At 38.9% G+C, this 19,876-nt stretch overlaps 1 non-coding gene across 1 annotated transcript; it reads right to left on the reverse strand.

The window, feature by feature from the left end:
- Positions 1-17,730: 17,730 nt before the first annotated feature.
- Positions 17,731-17,837, reverse strand: LOC139869694 (small nucleolar RNA R71). The gene has a single exon (XR_011766277.1). It is a non-coding gene; the product is annotated as a small nucleolar RNA R71 (small nucleolar RNA).
- Between the last annotated feature and the right edge of the window lie 2,039 nt (positions 17,838-19,876).

The raw sequence follows: 19,876 nt of genomic DNA on the forward strand, positions 1-19,876 counted from the left end.
GAGCTACAAACAGCACCAAGGAAAACATCCAACACGACATCAAAGATCATAACCAAAGCGATGTAAACATCCTTTGAAGAAGCTGACAAACCCTTATTACTAGGCTTAGACACCTTCCCGCCGATCTTATCATCGTTTCACTCCTTTTCTGATCGTGAGATAAACGAATAGGATAACACGTTTGACGAACCTCTACCAACAAGACGAGCCAAAGATATAGATAATAAACCTCGTCTCACCAAACCTTACCCTCATCTTCGTTGTCCACCAGTGTGTTTTCGTCTTGATCCCTCGCATGTCTGATGTGTAAAATCGCGTCTATTATTTATAAAAGGAATTATCTGTTATTAAAGTTTACACACTAACGGCAGTGTACCCGATCGTGCAATATTATAAAGTTGGTAAATCCAAAATCGTTCCAAGGACAGTTTACACGTGAGAATTAAGATTGTAACTACTGAAAATAAACTAAAGTTAATCTAGGAAAATTGAAAGTACGAGATAATTGTGGCTATTTAACGATTAGCCAAATCAAGGATAACTTTAACTAATAACAAGAAAAACAATATTTTTGGTATTTTATGTTTAAGCTTTAAAGCAAACATGAAACTTAAGATAAGTTGTAAACAAATAAGAGAACGAGTGTTCGCCTAGACCTTTTATACATAGTGCTGGATGCAATGAGATTAAGCTCGAATTGTGGATTAAAAGCATGTGAGTTTCCTAATCGGTCCACTTAGAATTCCTCAGCACAGACACAACAACTAAGATTACACAGCACAGAATTCCCCGTCATTTAAGACCTCCTAGATGTGATAAGTTGACTCAACTGATAATCAGGTTCAAATTATGACTCCACTCTCGTAGTAATCAATAATCACACCAACTCTCGTTGTGAGTGATTTACACCTAAATCGTCTAGCCTTTTGAATTCAATTTACTATCGTCTCCGATTAAGCAAACAACCAATTAAGACAAATCAGTTAAAAATATATATATTAAATTGATGAACTCTCGTCATATCAAACAAATATACAATCAATTGAATCGAAAAGAACAAGTTTCATTAAATGCATTCATGTATTCAAAACTTCAAATCAAAATACTTATAATCCAACAATTAATTGAAATCACATCCAACACATAAGTTTATTAGTCTAGACAAACATTAAGAAACTAGCTAAAAATCATGGCAACAATTAAAATCAAAATAATAATCAATAAAGAAATCATTGTTGATAAACAAGGAATCAACCTAACACGATGAATCTTGATTGATGCTTCATTCGATCCTCGTTAGCGGAATGATTGATGCGTTAGAGTGACCTTGGAATTCCCCAAAAGTCACTAAAAATCGTCCTTGGTGCTCTGAAAATTGGCTAGGTAAAAAAATGAATATTAGGTTAAAAATTCGGGCCTTAAATACCCTCAAAAACTGATCTGGGCCGCCTCACTCCCGCGCCGCGGCTAACAAGGCCCGCACCGCGGCTCGCTGCACAAATCCGATCCTCTTTTGACAAATCTTCTGTTAATGATTTAGCCTTAAACCCGCGTCGCGGATAATATATCACGCGCCGCGCCTCTCTTGTGTAGTTGAAGCCATCTCTCGTGCAATTTGTCTGATGTTAATTATAACTAAGACACGCGACGCGGCTCAATAATGGCGCGTCGCGGCCTTTAGTGAATATGAATTTTGACTTGTAATTTTAACATAACATGCACTAAAGATCGAACCACTTTATCCACTTAACCAAAACAGGTACTATCGATAATGCAATGTAAATTGTACCTCAAAAGTCTTTAGAATATGCAAAATAACACTTCTCGGTTTCAAAACTCGAATCTTCACAAAATCAACCAAAATACTCCAATTCGTATCAAACAGACCTAATTATGACCGATATTGCGAGAGAAATAATAGATAAAATGCGCGATATCAAACCACCCCACACTAGAGTCTTGCTTGTCCTCAAGCAATATGACTCGAAAATAATCTTCTACTAAAATAACGTCTTCCATGATAAATGTAGAACCAAATACGAACCAATAATCAAATGAACACTAGTGCGGGTACGAACTTGGAGAAAGTAATAACCATAAGACTTCCACTTGTAATCCCCCAAATCAAATTTCCAAACCTCAAGTAATGTAACGATCAAAAGCATAATGATGTCTTCAACAATAAATATCATAATAATGAGGTAAACGAATCTCGAACCTTAGTGAAAATCTTCAATGCGAACCGGGAATACAAGCGGAAGCCATGAACCGAGAGAATTGAACCCTCGAACCAAATGAACAATACGAACCATACGGGCAACCCGCGATTGGTCAAGCCAATGCCTCCCACAGTACCTAACATTGCGAGATGTCGGTAAGAAAATAATGTGCTTAGGAGGATACACATTACGTCTGGATATCATCGATAATCATGAGGTGATCTAATCCGTTAAATCAACCATAAAGATTGAGGTTTATCAGGCTTAAAAGCTGATATCTTACCTTTATGGAGGTTATCCACTGGAGATCTGATCAATCACTGACATTTTGTGTATCATGGTGCGCTCCCCATTTGACTAGCAAATCTCCCTCATTGAGACAAGCTTGACTACCAGTTTCCCTGTTTGATGTTGAGGCCTGGTAGATTTCCAGTCAATTTTAGCAATGACTTTTCAGGATTTTTTTGTCACCCTACAACTGGTCTGGACTACAACTTCTGAAACAAATCAGCAAGTGTGTCGGTCGGAAGACTTGACTTCCTTGAGGATGGAATAGATACATCCTATGGGTCATATAAAGTGGCCGGACGCAACATTGTCCTTGTTAGGAGAAACAATGAGGATCACCCTAAATAAGTTTTCGATCTAGCGCATGGCCCGATTTTGACCACACGATCCAATCACCGTTCATACGGTTGACACCCGTTTTGGTACAGGTGACCTACTATTGAATTCCGGAGAACTCGTAGGATTTCACGTTCAATGGTAATGAACGTGTTTGGAAGTTCAAGACTTCCTCTTCCCACAGTATCTTATATCATGATATGATATTAGTATGAAATGGTATAGTTTAGGAAGTCTGCTATACCAAGTAAAATGTACACTCGGAAGACTTTACTTCCTATATAGGATGGAAACGATACATCTCAAGGTTTATAAGGTAAGTGTCACCCACAGTTTCCCTAGTATCGAGAAATGACACGGAACAAGTTTCAAGCACTAGCGTTTGACCCGGGTTTCGGACCAAGATGTGAATGAAACAGGAATTGACATTGTGTACTCGTAAATTCATGGGTAACATCTTGCCAAAATTTATAGCATAAGGTTTTAGTCGAATTTTTGATTGTTTTTCTACTTTTTTTTACTAAGTTTTCAATTTTTTTTTTTAAATTTTACAATTTTTTTACGACCAAAATCCGTGGAACGTCAAGACTTTTTAGATTCAAAACTCACATGATGACAACTCAATTAACAACCAACCCGAGAGATTTTACATCCCCACCCCACACTTGAGATCATGTAATGCCCTCATTACATGAAATCAAATAAAGATTAAAATCGAAAGGGTAATGTGAGATAGAAAATATAAAACTTATCGAGTTTTAACCAGAGATCGCAGAATGCCAGTGACGGATGGCGCTGAACTGACTGCCAGCATAAGAACATCGTCCATTTCCGATCATCACACCAATATCATCAATCATGTTGGTTTGCTGAACTTACTGTCAGACTTGAAAAACCGTTTCACCAACCAACCTAATAAAAGAAAAATAAAAAGAACTACATAAACGGGAACAAGGTGGCACCACCCGGTGACCTAAACGCCTTATCCCCTAAATAAGTTTAAAGAGTACATAACCAAATAAGAAATTAAACCAAATAAGAAATTATCCAAGTACAGACCAAATAAAGTAAATAGTTTAAACAAACAATACATCCAGATCATCGGGCTCGCAGGCCCTCATCAATAAAAATCTCCGAAAGGCCAATTGCCTTGCGAAAATCGCTCCTCAAACTGCCTCCGGGTCTCATCCATGGCTTCACGTGGGCCGTAGGTTGGCGCAGGAACTCGTGGCCTAATTGGGTTATGGTAATAGACTGGCTCCTGATACGGCGTTCTCATATAATCATTTGGATAATTATAATAAATACGCGCATTGTGCCACTGCCAATCGTTACCATAAGCCATCCACTGTTGATCATGCAATGATTCCCGCATCATCTCCTCCTGCTATAACGTACTCGCTTCGACCCTCTGTTGACTCTCCCACATACGATTGTTGTGTGTCTGATGCACTGTCTGAAAAGTAGAAAACTGATTCGACACCCCAACATGTATGTTGCCAACATCGAAGACCAACCCATTCCAAATTTCCTCAGATAAACCCCAAGTCTGACCACCTGCCTAAACATTCAGAGCAACCGGCTCCTTATCATTACCACCATGATTACCTTCCTGATTAACACCACTACCACTCACTTCTCTTGGCACCGGATCCTCAAAATAATCCAAACCCACTTTATTATCATCCCATTTAACATACCGCGCGTTGGTGTAAAACTGTAAACTGAAAACCTTCATCTTATCTTGCACCACAGTGCACCGAATAAAATCAATATCTAAAAACCTGGCTATCTTTGTGACATAGTGACCACCCAAAAGCGGCTTACTCCCTTGTTCCTCATTTGCGTGCTTTTGAAAATAAGCACCAATCAAGTTGCAAAGATCCGTGAACCGATGATTTTTAATTTGGAACATAATCCACAAATCCTGAGATGTCACCTTATCATTGCCACTAATCCTTGCGCAAAAAGTACACGCAATTAGCTTAAACAAAATTCGGTCTAACCTATTCGACAAATTGGACCCCTTGGATGTGCTTGAAATGAATCGATTCTGCCCGCTCAACCTCTGCCAGTACCAATCATCATCAAGATCACTATCTCCATAAAATGCAGTGTTAGTCAAAAATACCTTCATAACATTATCAGTAAGAGTCGGGTACAAATCCAATGCTCGGGCCAAATCAAACCTGCTCATGGCCCGATCTTCTCCTCCTAGACGAAAAGTCAAGAATGCCTCATCTTGGCAATCCCTCCTAGAACTGTAATTTAGCGTTGAGTAAAATTCAAAAACCAATTCCTCATATGCTTCGTTGGTGCACATAAACGCTCTTTCCCATGCCTTTATACCCACATTGCCCGGTTGCTTGATTACGAGCAACATATTTGAAATGTCCATCCGCATTGATGCGGGTCCCTTGTTAAGCACCGAATAATCTAAAAACCATGTTGAGCGGATTGTTCGCCGGGTAATCCACGCATAAGACCTATCATAATTCCCACTATCTTGAATGGCTTGCAACCAATTAAGCGGGTTGGTCCGCCTCTCTTCTGCCTCTCGTTCACGTTGTTATTGCATTCGTGGTCTCTGAAAACACAAACACCAAACAACAAATAAAATACAAACATATCCGTTAGCGTGAGAGATTAGTTCATGTTACATTAATCCGCATGTTGACCAAAAACCACTTCCAACTCAAATAACTCCCAAACCAAACAAAACCAAATCATGATATCACATATTAAATCATGTAAGGCATTAGTCAACCTTGGTCAACATATCATTACGAACATCAAACCATTCATGTCAAAACTTAAACAACTTTACTTTCAACATTAAAAATCCAAATCATCTTTCCAAATAATTGAACAATTAGCATACATTACTAGCAACTCATTATCACAAACTTAAAACATTCGAGCTAGTCAACATCATTGGAAAAACAATTTCAAACACCAAAATCAACACTAACCTTCATAATCAACTAAGTCATAGCAGCCAATTCAATATAGTATCAATATCATGGCACTTGAACATATAAAAGCAATTCAACATAAGCATGCCATTCAATTAAAACTAAAACACAAACGACCCAGCCAAATTAACACACTCTACACTATCATTCAAATCCAATTTAAAAAAAACCCATAACCAATTTTCCCTAATTAATCATCTCTAATTCGAATTTAACTCAACCATGAACCCTAGAATCAAAGACATGTATCAAAAACACAAAAAGATCATGAATTTCATACATACTAAGCATATTCAACAAAAACCCATGATTAATTTAAGCATACAAGTCCAAAATCAACAACCCCACACTAATTCAAAACCTAATTTGAAATTAAACATCAATCAAACATGTAGTTAGGCAAGAAAAAGAGAAAGAAAGACAAAATCGGACCTTGTTAGCCATGGAGTAGAGATTGGGTAAAGTAATTAAGCAAAGATTAAAGATAATAGATTAGGGTTTAGAAGGAAATTGGAAGCGTATGTATGTATGGAATGATAAAGTGTGTGTTTTGAAACTGCATATAACCCTAAATAATCACTAAAAATTCGTCGGGTTTAGTTATTGGGTCGGGTTGACCCATTTTTCCTTATTAAAATTACCCGACAGATAGTTCAGGATCGCATACTCGCCGCACCGCGACTCTTAATTGGCGCGCCGCACCTCCCATTGATACCAGATGCCTCATTCGTACAAACCTACTGTCACCAATTTTAACTATGAGCCGCGTCGCGCCCCCAATAGGCCGCGACGCGCCTACAACAGGTTTTCAATGGTCATTTTTTCCTTCAAAACAACTGTTTTCAAAATACACATGAAGTCGCACCGCGCCTCCCAAGGCCGCGCCGCGCCTTCCTCTGGTGGTCAAAAAATGTTTTCGTCTTTCAAAAACTCACGTCCACAATTGTTAGATCCAATTAACAATGAAGCCACACAACCCAATGATCATCATGTACGTTCCTACAAGCAAATATACACAAAAAATACAAATGAAAAATATACAAACTCTACAAAAACAACTCTAACTCATTTAGGCGTTGTTGGCTTTGAAGATGAGTTTAACCTCATCTTCCACCTTCTTCAAACCATCAACATAGTGCCTGACCCGTTGGCCATTCAACTTGAACTCCTCTCCTTTCGAGTTTACCAAGTCTATCGCCCAGTGAGGATAGGCTTTCCTAACCACAAATGGTCCCGAACATTTCGATTTTAACTTCCCGGGAAACAACTTAAACCGCGAGTTGAAAAAAAGAGCATGATCCCCCTCCTTAAATTCTTTCAAATCTTTCAAACGGCTATCGTATCACTTCTTCATCCTCTCCTTACACATCAACAAGTTGTCATAGGCTTCTAGCCTTAACTCATCCAATTCATTCAATTAGCTCAAACGGAGGCGCCCTGCCTCCTTAAGATCAAGATTGCACGTTTTGAGAACCCAAAAATCTTTGTGCTCAATCTCCATGGGGAGACGACATGCCTTTCCAAAGAGTAAACAAAATGGAGTGGTTTCGGTTGGTGTTTTGTACGCCGTTTTAAATGCCCATAAGGCATCATCAAGCATAAATGACCACTCCTTTGGATTAGATCCAACCATTTTTTCGAGAATTCTTTTCAATGCCCGGTTGATGTTTTCGACTTGCCCATTCGTTTGAGGATGGTAGGATATAGAAACTTTATGAGTTACCCCATATCGTTTCAACACCTTTTCGAGTTGGGCGTTGCAAAAGTGAGTTCCCCGATCACTAATTAAAGATTTTGGGGTACCAAACCGGGAAAAGAGTTGTTTATGAAACGAAACTACAACTCGCGCATCATTTGTAAGTAAAGCTTACGCTTCAACCCATTTGGATACGTAATCGATGGCAACGAGACTGTAGAGCTTATTATTAGATTTCAAAAACGGGCCCCTGAAGTCAATCTCCCATATATCAAAAACCTTGCAAACTTGGATGACATTTTGAGGCATCTCATCTCGTTGGGTGATTTGACCCGCCCGTTGGCATGAATCACACGATTGACATATTTGGTGGGCATCCTTGAAAATAGTAGGCCAATAAAAACCGGCCTCAAAGACTTTACGCCCCTTGACTTGGGGACCATAATGCCCATCCGTAGGTCCATGATGACATTGGATAAGAATGCGTGTGCACTCCTCTCTAGAAACACATCGGCGGATCATCCCATCGAGATACCGCCTAAAAAGATAAGGATTTTCCCAGAAATAGTATTTGAGGTCACTGAAGAATTTCTTCCTCTTTTGATGTGACCACCCTTTTTCTAAGAATTTTCCGACAAGGTAATTAGCAATGTTCACATACCATGGCTCTTCTACCTTATCCATCTTTATGAGATACTCATTGGGAAAATCATCGTGAATACTCGACTCATGAAGGACTTCGAGATTTGGATTCTCGAGACTAGACAAGTGGTCGACCGCAAGATTTTGAGCACCTTTCTTATCCCGGATCTCGATATCGAATTCTTGCAAAAGCAAGATCCATTTAAGCAATCGAGGTTTAGAGTCCGGTTTAGAGAAGAGGTACTTCAAAGCCGAGTGGTCCGTAAAAACACTAGTCTTGGACAAGACTAGATTGGACCGGAACTTATCAAACAAAAAGACCACAGCAAGGAGCTCTTTTTCAGTAGTAGTGTAGTTTAACTGTGCTCCTTGCGAGGTCTTGCTTGCGTAATAGACGGGTCGAAAGTTTTTCTCAACCCTTTGGCCTAAAACAGCGCCAACAGCAAAATCGGATGCCTCACACATAAGCTCGAACGGAAGGGACCAATTCAGAGCAATTATGATAGGTGCATTTATAAGTTTCTCCTTAAGAAGTTTGAATGCTTTTTGGTACTCGTCGGAGAAGTCCCAAGGTGTGTCCTTTTCGAGGAGTTTATTCATCGGGTTAGCAATTTTGGAAAAATCCTTTATGAATCATCGGTTAAAACCGGCGTGCCCGAGAAAACTCCGAAAACCCTTGACATCGGTAGGAGGTGGAAAGTTTTTAATAGCAGTTACCTTCGTGGGATCCACCTCAATACCATTCTTAGAGATCTTGTGCCCGAGGACGATGCCCTCTTGTACCATGAAATGGCACTTTTCCCAGTTGAGCACAAGATTAGATTTCTCACACCTTACCAACATCCTTTCTAAATTAAGAAGACATGAATCGAAGTGTCACCGAAGACCGAAAAGTCATCCATGAACACCTCCATGCAATCTTCTATCATATAATGGAATATGGCCATCATGCACCTTTGAAAAGTGGTTGGAGCGTTACAAAGGCCAAAGGGCATGCGACGGTATGAGAATGTGCCATACGGGCACGTGAAAGTGGTTTTCTCTTGGTCCTCGGGCGAGATAGGAATTTGAAAATAGACCGAAAAACCATCAAGAAAACAGTAGAAGCTGTTTCCCGCTAACCTCTCTAGCATTTGGTCCATGAAAGGTAACGTAAAATGGTCTTTGCGTGTGGCGTTGTTCAACTTTCGGTAGTCAATACAAACACGCCACCCCCTTGACAGTCCGAGTGGAAATTAGCTCATTTTTATTATTGGTGGTAACAGTCATACCACCATTCTTAGGTATGCAATGTACCGGGCTTATCCACGGATTGTCAGAAATCGGGTAAATCAGACCTGCATCAAGAAGCTTAATGATCTCTTTCTTCACGACATCCTGCATGTAAGGGTTCAACCTCCTTTAGCGTTGCACCACAGGTTTGGAATTATCCTCCATTAGGATTTTGTGGGTGCAGTAGGAGGGACTAATACCCTTAATGTCGTGGATCTTCCACGCAATGGACGGTTTATGGGCCTTTAGCATGGTTACAAGTTCATATTTCTGACCTGTAGTAAGTGAAGAAGAAATAATTACCGGGAGCTTAGATTCCTCCTGCAAATAAGCATATTTCAGATATTCTTGAAGCAGCTTCAATTCTAGCTCTGGAGGTTCTTCAATGGAAGACTTGCTCCGGTAATCAGCATCACGGTCGAGTTCCTTGAACTCTTCCTCAGTCGGCTCATAGCCGTTTTTCCATCAAGGAGGTCAAAATATCCACCTCTTCAACCTGCAACTCCTCATCAATTCCAACCAAAGTTCATTCTCCTGAACCCTGTAACTCTGGGAATTCTTGCAAAAACTCAGACTGGACATCCACAGTGTTAAGAAAATAACATGTATCATCGGTATAAGCAGGGTATTTTAAAGCATGGTTGATTGAGAATGTTGCACTCAATTCATCTATCCTAAGGGTCAATTGTTGGCCATAAACATCGATGATACATCTAGCAATATTAAAAAATGGCCGACCCAAAATCAGTGGAATCCTTTCATCCACTTCCATATCCAACACCACAAAATCGGCCGGAAAAACCAATGTCCCCATCTTAACTAGCATATTCTCTATGATTCCACGAGGGAATTTAATAGAGCGATCAGCTAGCTGAATAGCCATACACGTGGATTTTAACTCCCTGGGGTCTAGCTTTAGATAAATAGAATAAAGCATTAAATTTATGCTAGCCCCCCAAATCCGCCAATGCCCTCATAGAATCCAAGTTACCAAGTAAACAAGGGATGGTGAAACTTCCAGGATCCTCAAGCTTCTCTGGAAGCTTGTATGCAACTACAGCTGAGCATGTGGCATTCAACTTTACTGAAGACACGTTCTCCAGCTTCTTCCTGTTAGTGAGAAAATTCTTAAGAAACCTTGCATACTTTGGCATACCTGCAATCCCATCAATAAAAGGCATATTTATGTTAACTTTTTTAATCAAGTCCATGAACTTGGACTTTTCAGCCTCTAACTTTTCCAATCTATGCTTCTTCAGAAATGGGAGCGGTGGTTGATAGTCTTTGACTACCGGTTTAACAGCAAAAATCTCTGGTACCTTTATAACCTTCTTAATCACCTGTTCTGGCTCCTTTTCCCCCTTCAGTTCACTAACAATAACCGGGCCACTCTCCTTAACTAATAGAACCCGCAAATCATATTCATCGGGCTTCTTCGGTGGATCATATGCTAAACTACTACGGGTGGTGATAGCATTAACGTTCCCATTGTTCGGGTTAGTATCCGTGATACTCGGTAACTCCCCCGTTTTCCTCTCATTCCTCTGATTAGCAAGCTGACCAATCTACTTTTCCAAATTTTGAATAGCAGCTGTTGATTTCGAAACATTTGATCATTCATCTCATTGGACTTCTTTTTCTCAACTTGGGGTTCTTGGAAATACCCCGGAGCTTGTTGTTGAAAACCCCCACTAGAACCCGATTGAAACCTTGAACCCTGATTTCCTTGAGGATTATAAGGATTATTGAAATTACTGTTGAACTGAGCTCATCCCTGAAATTGATTGTTGTTCTGTTGACTAATAAAAGCAATTTCTTCTTTCTGATTCATAGTCAAACCCGCATCATAATCCTTAGCCAAATGAAGCCTACCACAGAATTCACACCCAACTTTCATACCATGGATGTCCTTGTCAAGCTTCTCTAAATGTCTCCTGAACTTATACAAATTTGCATTAATCGAACCAAAATCACCGTAAGCACCGGCGCTTGCGACTGAAGAAGAAGAACGATATAAATCATTATCCTCATGCCACTCATGAGAATATTCAGCTTGCTTTTCAATAATCTCGTATGTCTCCTGTTCTATTTTGTCCATGAGACTACCACCTGCAGCTTGATCAATAGTAACACGAGTACTGATGGTACACCCCTTATAAAAAGTTTGTACCTTGGCAAATGTATCTAACCCATATTGAGGAAAAGATCGCAACAAACGGCTAAATCGATTCCAAGCAGCATAAAGAGTCTCGTTAGGCTTTTGACGAAACTGGGAAATTTCTTGCTGAAGTCGAGTGACCTTTGACGCAGGAAAATACTTGCTTAAAAACTTTTCCATCAACGTGTTCGAATCCTCAATCGTACCCTCAGGTAAACTGTCCAACCAAACTTTAGCTTCCCCAAACATTAAGAAACTAGCAAAAAATCATGGCAACAATTGAAATCAAAATAATAATCAATAAAGAAATCATTGTTGATAAACAAGGAATCAACCTAACACGATAAATCTTGATTGATGCATGATTTGATCCTCGTTAGCGGAATGATTGATGCGTTAGAGTGACCTTGGAATTCCCCAAAAATCACTAAAAATCGTCCTTGGTGCTCTGAAAACAGGCTAGGTAAAACAATGAATATTTGGTTAAAAATTCGGGCCTTAAATACCCTCAAAAACTGATCTGGGCCACTTCACTCCTGCGCCGCAGCTAACAAGGCCTGCGCCGCAGCTAACAAGGCCTGCGCCGCAGCTCGCTGCACAAATCCGATCCTCTTTTGACAAATCTTCAAATCTTCTGTTAATGATTTAGCCTTAAACCCGCGTCGCGGATAATATATCCCGCGCCGCGCCTCTCTTGTGTAGTTGAAGCCATCTCTCGTGAAATTTGTCTAATGTTGATTATAACTAAGACACGCGACGCGGCTCGATAATGGCGCGCCGCGGCCTTTAGTGAATATGAATTCTGACTTGTAATTTTAACATAACATCCACTAAAGATTGAACCACTTTATCCACTTAACCAAAATAGGTACTATCGATAACACAATGTAAATTGTACCTCAAAAGTCTTCAAAATATGCAAAATAACACTTGTCGGTTCCAAAACTTGAATCTTCACAAAATCAACCAAAATACCCCAATTCGTATCTAAATGGACCAAATTATGACTGATATTGCGAGAGAAATAATAGATGAAATGTGCGATACCAATGTCACCTTCTTCTTGCTCTTTCTCTTCCTATTCTTTAACTCAAACACGGTCTTTGAGCAACCATGTTAGACCAAACTAACAATCGAAGGCGGAGAAAATACCTTGGCAGAGACACTCAAAGTGTCGATATTCAAACTCACTAAAATCAAACTTGAACCATCCTCATCCACAAAAGCATCACTTTGTTTGGGGGCTACAAATGTCGAACCCGACTTAAAAACCTACGTTTGGTCAATCTCCACAAATAGCTGCCGACCTTCATTATCAATCAAAACCTCGTCCTCAGAATGAGAAACATCTTCAACGGTTCCATCCATTCGAGCTTAAGGTCTCGAACCCACATCGACTAAAGCAGCTTCAATATTTTGTAATTGTTTCGAATAAACCTCCGAGGAAGGCTGGGACAAATCCACTTGTCTAGTACCGAGAGTAAAAAGTGTAACATTATTATTTTATTAAAAAAACTTAAACAAACTCCACTCAATTTTTCAACGGGCCGTATCTTCCCGCTCGCCGCGAATTAAAATTTTTCCGACTTCACCGTTCAACTGTAGAAATCATCGCCGAGCAACACCTCCCGATTTAAAGAAAATATCCCATCGTTTGAGAAACAGTTGATAGCGTTTGAAAATTCAGTTACCTTTGTCGCAGAACGAGGTCGATGGAGCGAGTCCCAAGAAAGGGTTTCTTATATTTAAATTTGGGACCTAAATCCATTTTTTCTTCATAACTGGGTGGCAAGAGTATGTATGACATAGCATTGTGTTTTTAATAACTTATGCGAATTGAAACTATAAACTATAGTTTTCTTAAGAGATTTTGACTGGTTAAATAGGTTGTAATTGGGTTTTGATTAATTATAGTCCTAAACTCCTAATTACAGAAAAGTAAGGGGTTGGAGGTGTACTCGTAGAATGCAGATGATGACAATGTTGACTATGATATACTTTTAGGTCACGAAAAAATAATTATGTTTTAAAGGGATTAACTATGGTAGACGAGTCAAAATTACAAGCCTACTGGGTTGCTTAGCCTAGAGATATGCAGTTGTAGAGGCTGATATGTCATTAGGATTGCATAATTGAAGTGTCGTTATACCTTGGAGATTATCCTAAGTATAGACACAAAGTCAGGTCGGCGATTATACTCTATCATATTCCTCATTATCATGATCAATTCCTTGGTCGAATAATGGCATGCCATGTTGATTTAACATGATCACAAATAAGAATATTCTGTCGCACTAAGTTGATATAACCTTAAGGGGATTACTAACTTTTCATCATCCTAATGGGAAATTATCCTAGTTATTATACATACATTACTCCATAATGTTGACATTAGCTAATAAAAACTCAAGGTAAGCATACATGGATAGTAGAATCATTCATAAGCAACAATGAAACAAGAACATGTAATAGAGTGAATCAATCATTTGGATGTGGACAAATAATTCATAAATGCCCTTAGAGTCTCTCGGAAGCATTTACCAGGTAGTCTAGGTCTTTCTCATCACAATTCCTAGGTTCCTCGTAGCGGAAGCGTAAAAGTTAGCTTTCGAGAACATCGACTGTACCGAGTTCATAGATGCTTTAGGTATAGAATGTTGAGTGTCATGGGTCCTATGAAGTAGCTAAGTTCACATATCTGGGCAAGTCTCAACCGCAACCTAACTTCGATAGTCCTTAAGATCCAGCATAGAAGTTTATCCATATCGTAATTTCTGCAGAACAACAATAACCGTACAAAATATTACATAGTTACTATGACCTAAATTTTTATGATAACAACATACATACTTCTAAGCTAGCATGACAAACTTGATAAGCATAATTAAACAAGCATACTATGTACAAGACATGTTAAAAATGCAGATAGATTAATTGGTAATAAAATCTGAATGGTAGCGTACAATGAGAAGTTTGCCCTTGATCGCACAGGGTCTCACCTAAAAGTGTTACAACTATTAAGACTATAGTTAACCCTTTTTGTAATTTCAAAGGAAACTGGTGCACTTTTTGGCCAAAAATAAAATCTGCCTGTGACGTGGCAAGGTCATCATTTATTGGCTAATGAAGCAACTATACTTGAATTTTTGCGAGTTGGACCTTTAAAACCAGTAAATTGTTTCGAACACTGTCATGGTAATTAGATTCAATTTTTTTTTTTGTTAATGTTCCAAGTTGGCGGCTATGTTTGTCTAGCCGACGACGGAACTGTAAAAACATAGGTTGAAAAGTATGGTAAAAAGCTTGGTCAAGTCAGCGGCTGTCTATGGCCAGCTGACGACCTCGCTGTCAATACACCACCGACGGCTGGATAACAACAGCCAACAACCTGGTTTGACAAAAGACTTATTACTCTTTTTTTGAATGCTTTTTGTTGAGAAATCTTGCGGGCTTGGTTAAATAGACCAACTGTTATAAATTGATCCTATAGGTTGACTTAGAGGATTGGTATATCAACCAATTGGACCTCCTAATGTATTCGGTGTGTGCGGGTGGAACCGCCAGATTAAGTCCCGTAAGAGTAATCATATGTTTAACCTCAGTGGCACTTAAGTAACAGTTAAGTACACTTCGCGAATTGGGAATTTCTCCCAGATCTCTTGAAATCCTGAGTAACGTCATTGACAAAATCCAAACGTCTCCGGTAAGAGGGATTAACGACCCCGATGTTCATGTTCAAACACTTAAATTCATTCGAGAAGACGTTGTTAAAATAAGATCCGTTTAATAATAAAATCCTCGACCGAACCAGCATCCTTCCTTTCTTTTATTTGAATTAGATCCAAAACTATCCATTACTCCCGCAATACAAAACCCCCAATATATATATATATATATATATATATATATATATATATATATATATATATATATATATATATATATATATATATATATATATATATATATATAAGATAAAACGAGCTAGAAGAGATACAACCAATTTACTAACTACATTTACCTACCTCTCTTGGGACAATCCTGAACTTATACCCACTACTCTACACTGATCGGGACTGTGCCCGTTAGTGCTAAGGTATTAGTAGTATAGGATTATAAATTTAAAGTTGTTGTTCCGCACACGCACCAGGCTGCACGCACGTCAACTTCTTTTTGCGCCGCTGCCGTGGAGATAGCGAGGTTTTGAATTTTTACTTTTCATGAAACACTGCAGATGCTTGGTGTCTGGGTCCAACCTGACTAGGGGTGCTAGATTTTCTGATTTTAAGGATCTTGCCCTACCTAACGCTTATCTGGCCAAGATAAATCTTGTTGTTGGTTCTCGAAAGTGACTATTATTACACTTAAAGCTAAAGTAGTGGTGAATTTCCATCCATTCGGTTCTTGCCCATTTTTCTTTATCTTGTTTTATTTTTTTTCCTCAAAGTTCCTGTGAATCTTCTTTTCACGGCGATTTTTTTTTTCTTTTCCATATTTGCTAGTGCCTGCGCGGGCATCGGGTCGGGTTTGGGTCGGATTTAGGTAATCCCGGACCCGAACCCGATTAAGAAACTCCGCCCCAAAACCCGGCCTGAAACCCGTCCTGTCCCCATTTAGTTACATACTATCGGGTTTCGGGTTTTACCCACGGGTAAACGGGTATACCCGATTAGTCATTATGTATCTATTTTTCAATAAGTTGCCAAATCAAAATATCGAAAAATAACTTAACTACTTCATGTTTAAAGTATTATAAAATACCACGTACAAAAAGTTGATTGAAAAGTTTCTGAAATACTCAAATACATAAAGTATATAAAATATAACATCTCGAAAACTTGTTGTATATGATTATATTGAATAAAACTATACTCGTTTTCAAAACAAATAAGAGAAATTTTTCACACATTAACAATATAATACTAATACTAAAATTTTACAAAAAAATTATTATTAAAATTCCTTGAGCCGGGTATACGGGTATGTGGGTCGGGTAAACGGGTTTGTATCCAAAACCATACTCGAACCCGAACCCGAACCCGGAAGTTTTTTTGTAGCCATCCCCATACCCAGCCCATGACCCGATGGACTCGGGTCAGACCCGGCCCAATTATAACGGATTTCGAGTTTCTCCATCCGGTACGGGTCATTTTGCCATCCCTACCTGCGCGGCTGCGCCGATCTAAGAACGTCGAACTCACGGAACCACAATCCGATCTCGACAAGATCAAACGCATTGCAAACAAGGTCAAAAAGAACAAATCATTAATCGAGCCTAATATTACTAGAACCGAGATGACTGATTAATTTAGCCCGGTTAAATCTAATTCCGAATCACCTTCTTTTCCGAATCAAGCATGGGTGAACCCAACAATCATTCAATGGTAACAAATGATGAAGGCCACCCGAGTTGGTCAAGGATATGCAATAGTGCACCCCGAAGTTCCTGAAGACTTCGAAAACAAGGCACAATTTATGCTAGGAATTCAGAAGGCCCCAACAAGACAAGTCATTGATCATAATCAGTAACTCACGAACGACAAACGAATAATTAAAGCATAACGATAAATAAAAGATAAACGACACGGGATTTAATGTGGTTATATCCCAACTCAAAAATTCGGAGAAGGGTTTACTCCACGGGCGCAAACCAGAGATTTTCACTACATAATTATGTGCACACAGTATAGGGTTACATAGGGTCCTATTTATAGGGGAACAATAGCTTAGGGAACAAGTAAATAACAATCTGGAAGTTTCCTAGCCGACCTAGCATCGCGATCGCGACCCCATACATCGCGGTCGCGATCTCCACCTGTTGCCAGCTTCCATGTTTCTTCCTTGTTTGTTTAAGCTCATTCACACCTCAACAATTTATCCATCTACTCTGAGATCACTCTTTTCATGGACTACCCACAGAAGACGCTATCGAGCATCTCCGTACATTCTATAACATCTGTACCTTATTCAAGATAGGCGTAGTCCAAAATGAAGTTGTCTACTTATGAATGTTTCCTTAGACACTAAAATGCGAAGCCAATGAATTATGAATGGCTTTAATCTCTTCCTGAAGGAGAGATCAAATCATGGGACACTTTAGTTGACCGATTTCTAGGAATATTCTTTCCCGCATCTAAATTCGTTAATCTCCAAACCGAGATTAACCAATTTCAGCAAAAGACCAATGAGACTCTTTATGATGCATGGTCCCGTTTTGAAAAAATGTTGAGAGGATGTCCACAACATGGACTCAACACCTTTCAAAAAGTCTCAATCTTCTACAAAGGTGCGAATATTTCTACCCGTAAAGAAATAGACACCGCAGCTGGCGGTGCAGTTTTGAAGAAAACACCCGACCCTATGAACTCATAAGGTAACTAACTTGGTATTTGACTATAATTGACCTTTTGACAATGATATTGATATATGTGGGTATATTAGTATTAATGACGCAATATAATTAAAATGTTGTACATATGGGTTGAAACAGGAGAGTTGTTGCAACGTTCAGAAATTTAAAAATGGGGACTGAATTACTATTACCAACTGTACAACCACTTACCATATAGAATTGACAAATGAATGATTCAATGTTTTTTACTCCAAACCTACTTACTTTTATTCTATTATAATTACGTTTTTTGTGTGTGTATAAATTATGGAGTATACGTTACAGACTATAATAGTGATAGTAACGATAAATGATAACAGACCATGATTGATCGATTGTACGATGATATAAACAGGATAAAATATATATGACATCATATATTAGTGTAGTTATATCTTAATAAATAAATATGGAGTACATAGCAAGTATTATAGAACTATCCTTTCCAAATAAAATATTGGTGTGAATAGTAAAATTATACTATTTATTGATATTTATTAAATAATATTTCATGTGTGATATGTCTGAGATATTTGACTCGATCTTTTAATGAAAATGAAATGAATTGAAGTGGAAGAATGCGTTGCGTCCAAGTTATATACGATATTTACTCAACAGCTTTCGTTGACTACTAGTCTCATCAACCTATACACCATCATCGAATTTATATCTCATTTTATTTATTTACACTCTTTCATGAAAACAAGCACAGACTATACTTTTATTTATATTCAAAACTATACTTCAAAAATATATGGTTAATTTGACTTATGGTAACCAAGTGCTCATTGACTAGCGGTATCAAAATACTCCCGTAACACTTTAATCAAGTTCTCATGGGTTCAAGTACATTGGTGAATAATAACCCTTTACCCTACCCTATATTTTTTTAAATACTAAATACCATCAGGGATTTGGTCGTTTTGGCCAAAATCCCAAAACAAACGGCAATGTCATGAGGGATTTGGTCGTTTTGGCCAAAATCCCAAAACAAACGGCAATGTCAAAAAAAAAAAAAAAAAAAAAAAAAAACAAACTTTAAACAATTTGCAAATTCAACCCCCAAAAGAGGGGTATAAACCGCCATTTCACCATTTTAATTAATAAACCACACCCCAATGTTTTTATATACTAAATACCACGAGGGATTTTGTCGTTTTGGCCAAAATCCCAAAACAATATACTAAATACCATGAGGGATTTGGTCGTTTTGGCCAAAATCCCAAAACAAACGACAATGTCAAAAAAAAAAAAAACCACCCCCAAACTTTGAACAATTTGCAAATTCAACCCCCAAAAGAGGGGTATAAACCGCCATTTCAACCAACGAGCTTCTAGCTCAGTGGTACCCGATGCCTTTGATCCCTGGGCCCACAGTGGGGGAAGCTTTGACACAAGGAAGGCGCAAGTTCGATTCTCAGTCTGGGCGCTCCGCATGGAATTATTTCTCCTCCGGGGGGAATTTGTGAAGTGTTTTCGGGGGTCTAGCTAGCTGGGGTAAAAATTGCTCTTGCCGCCACTGTGGGTACTGGGAGGAGGTACTTTTCCGGCACAGGTCTCTTTCGGGGTGGGATTGGTGGGTGCTACGGCACACAGGGTTAGCGTGTCCCTGCCATATATACACGTTTTGACACAAACCGCCATTTCACCATTTTAAATAATAAACTCCACCCCAATTTTTAACGGAGCATATCTTCTCGCTCGACACGCGTTAGATTTTTTCGACAACACCATTCAACTCGAAATAATCTTGCGAACCCAACGCAACTAACTATACGTGAAACGGACGTCTTTCAAAAAACAAACCATTATGTATACTAGGTACTAACCTCGTGTATCCAAACACAACCGTAGCAAAACGTTTTTTACATCAGCTATGATATGCAACCCGAAAGACCC

Source organism: Rutidosis leptorrhynchoides, chromosome 9, assembly GCF_046630445.1.
Source record: "Rutidosis leptorrhynchoides isolate AG116_Rl617_1_P2 chromosome 9, CSIRO_AGI_Rlap_v1, whole genome shotgun sequence".
Taxonomy (NCBI): domain Eukaryota; kingdom Viridiplantae; phylum Streptophyta; class Magnoliopsida; order Asterales; family Asteraceae; genus Rutidosis; species Rutidosis leptorrhynchoides.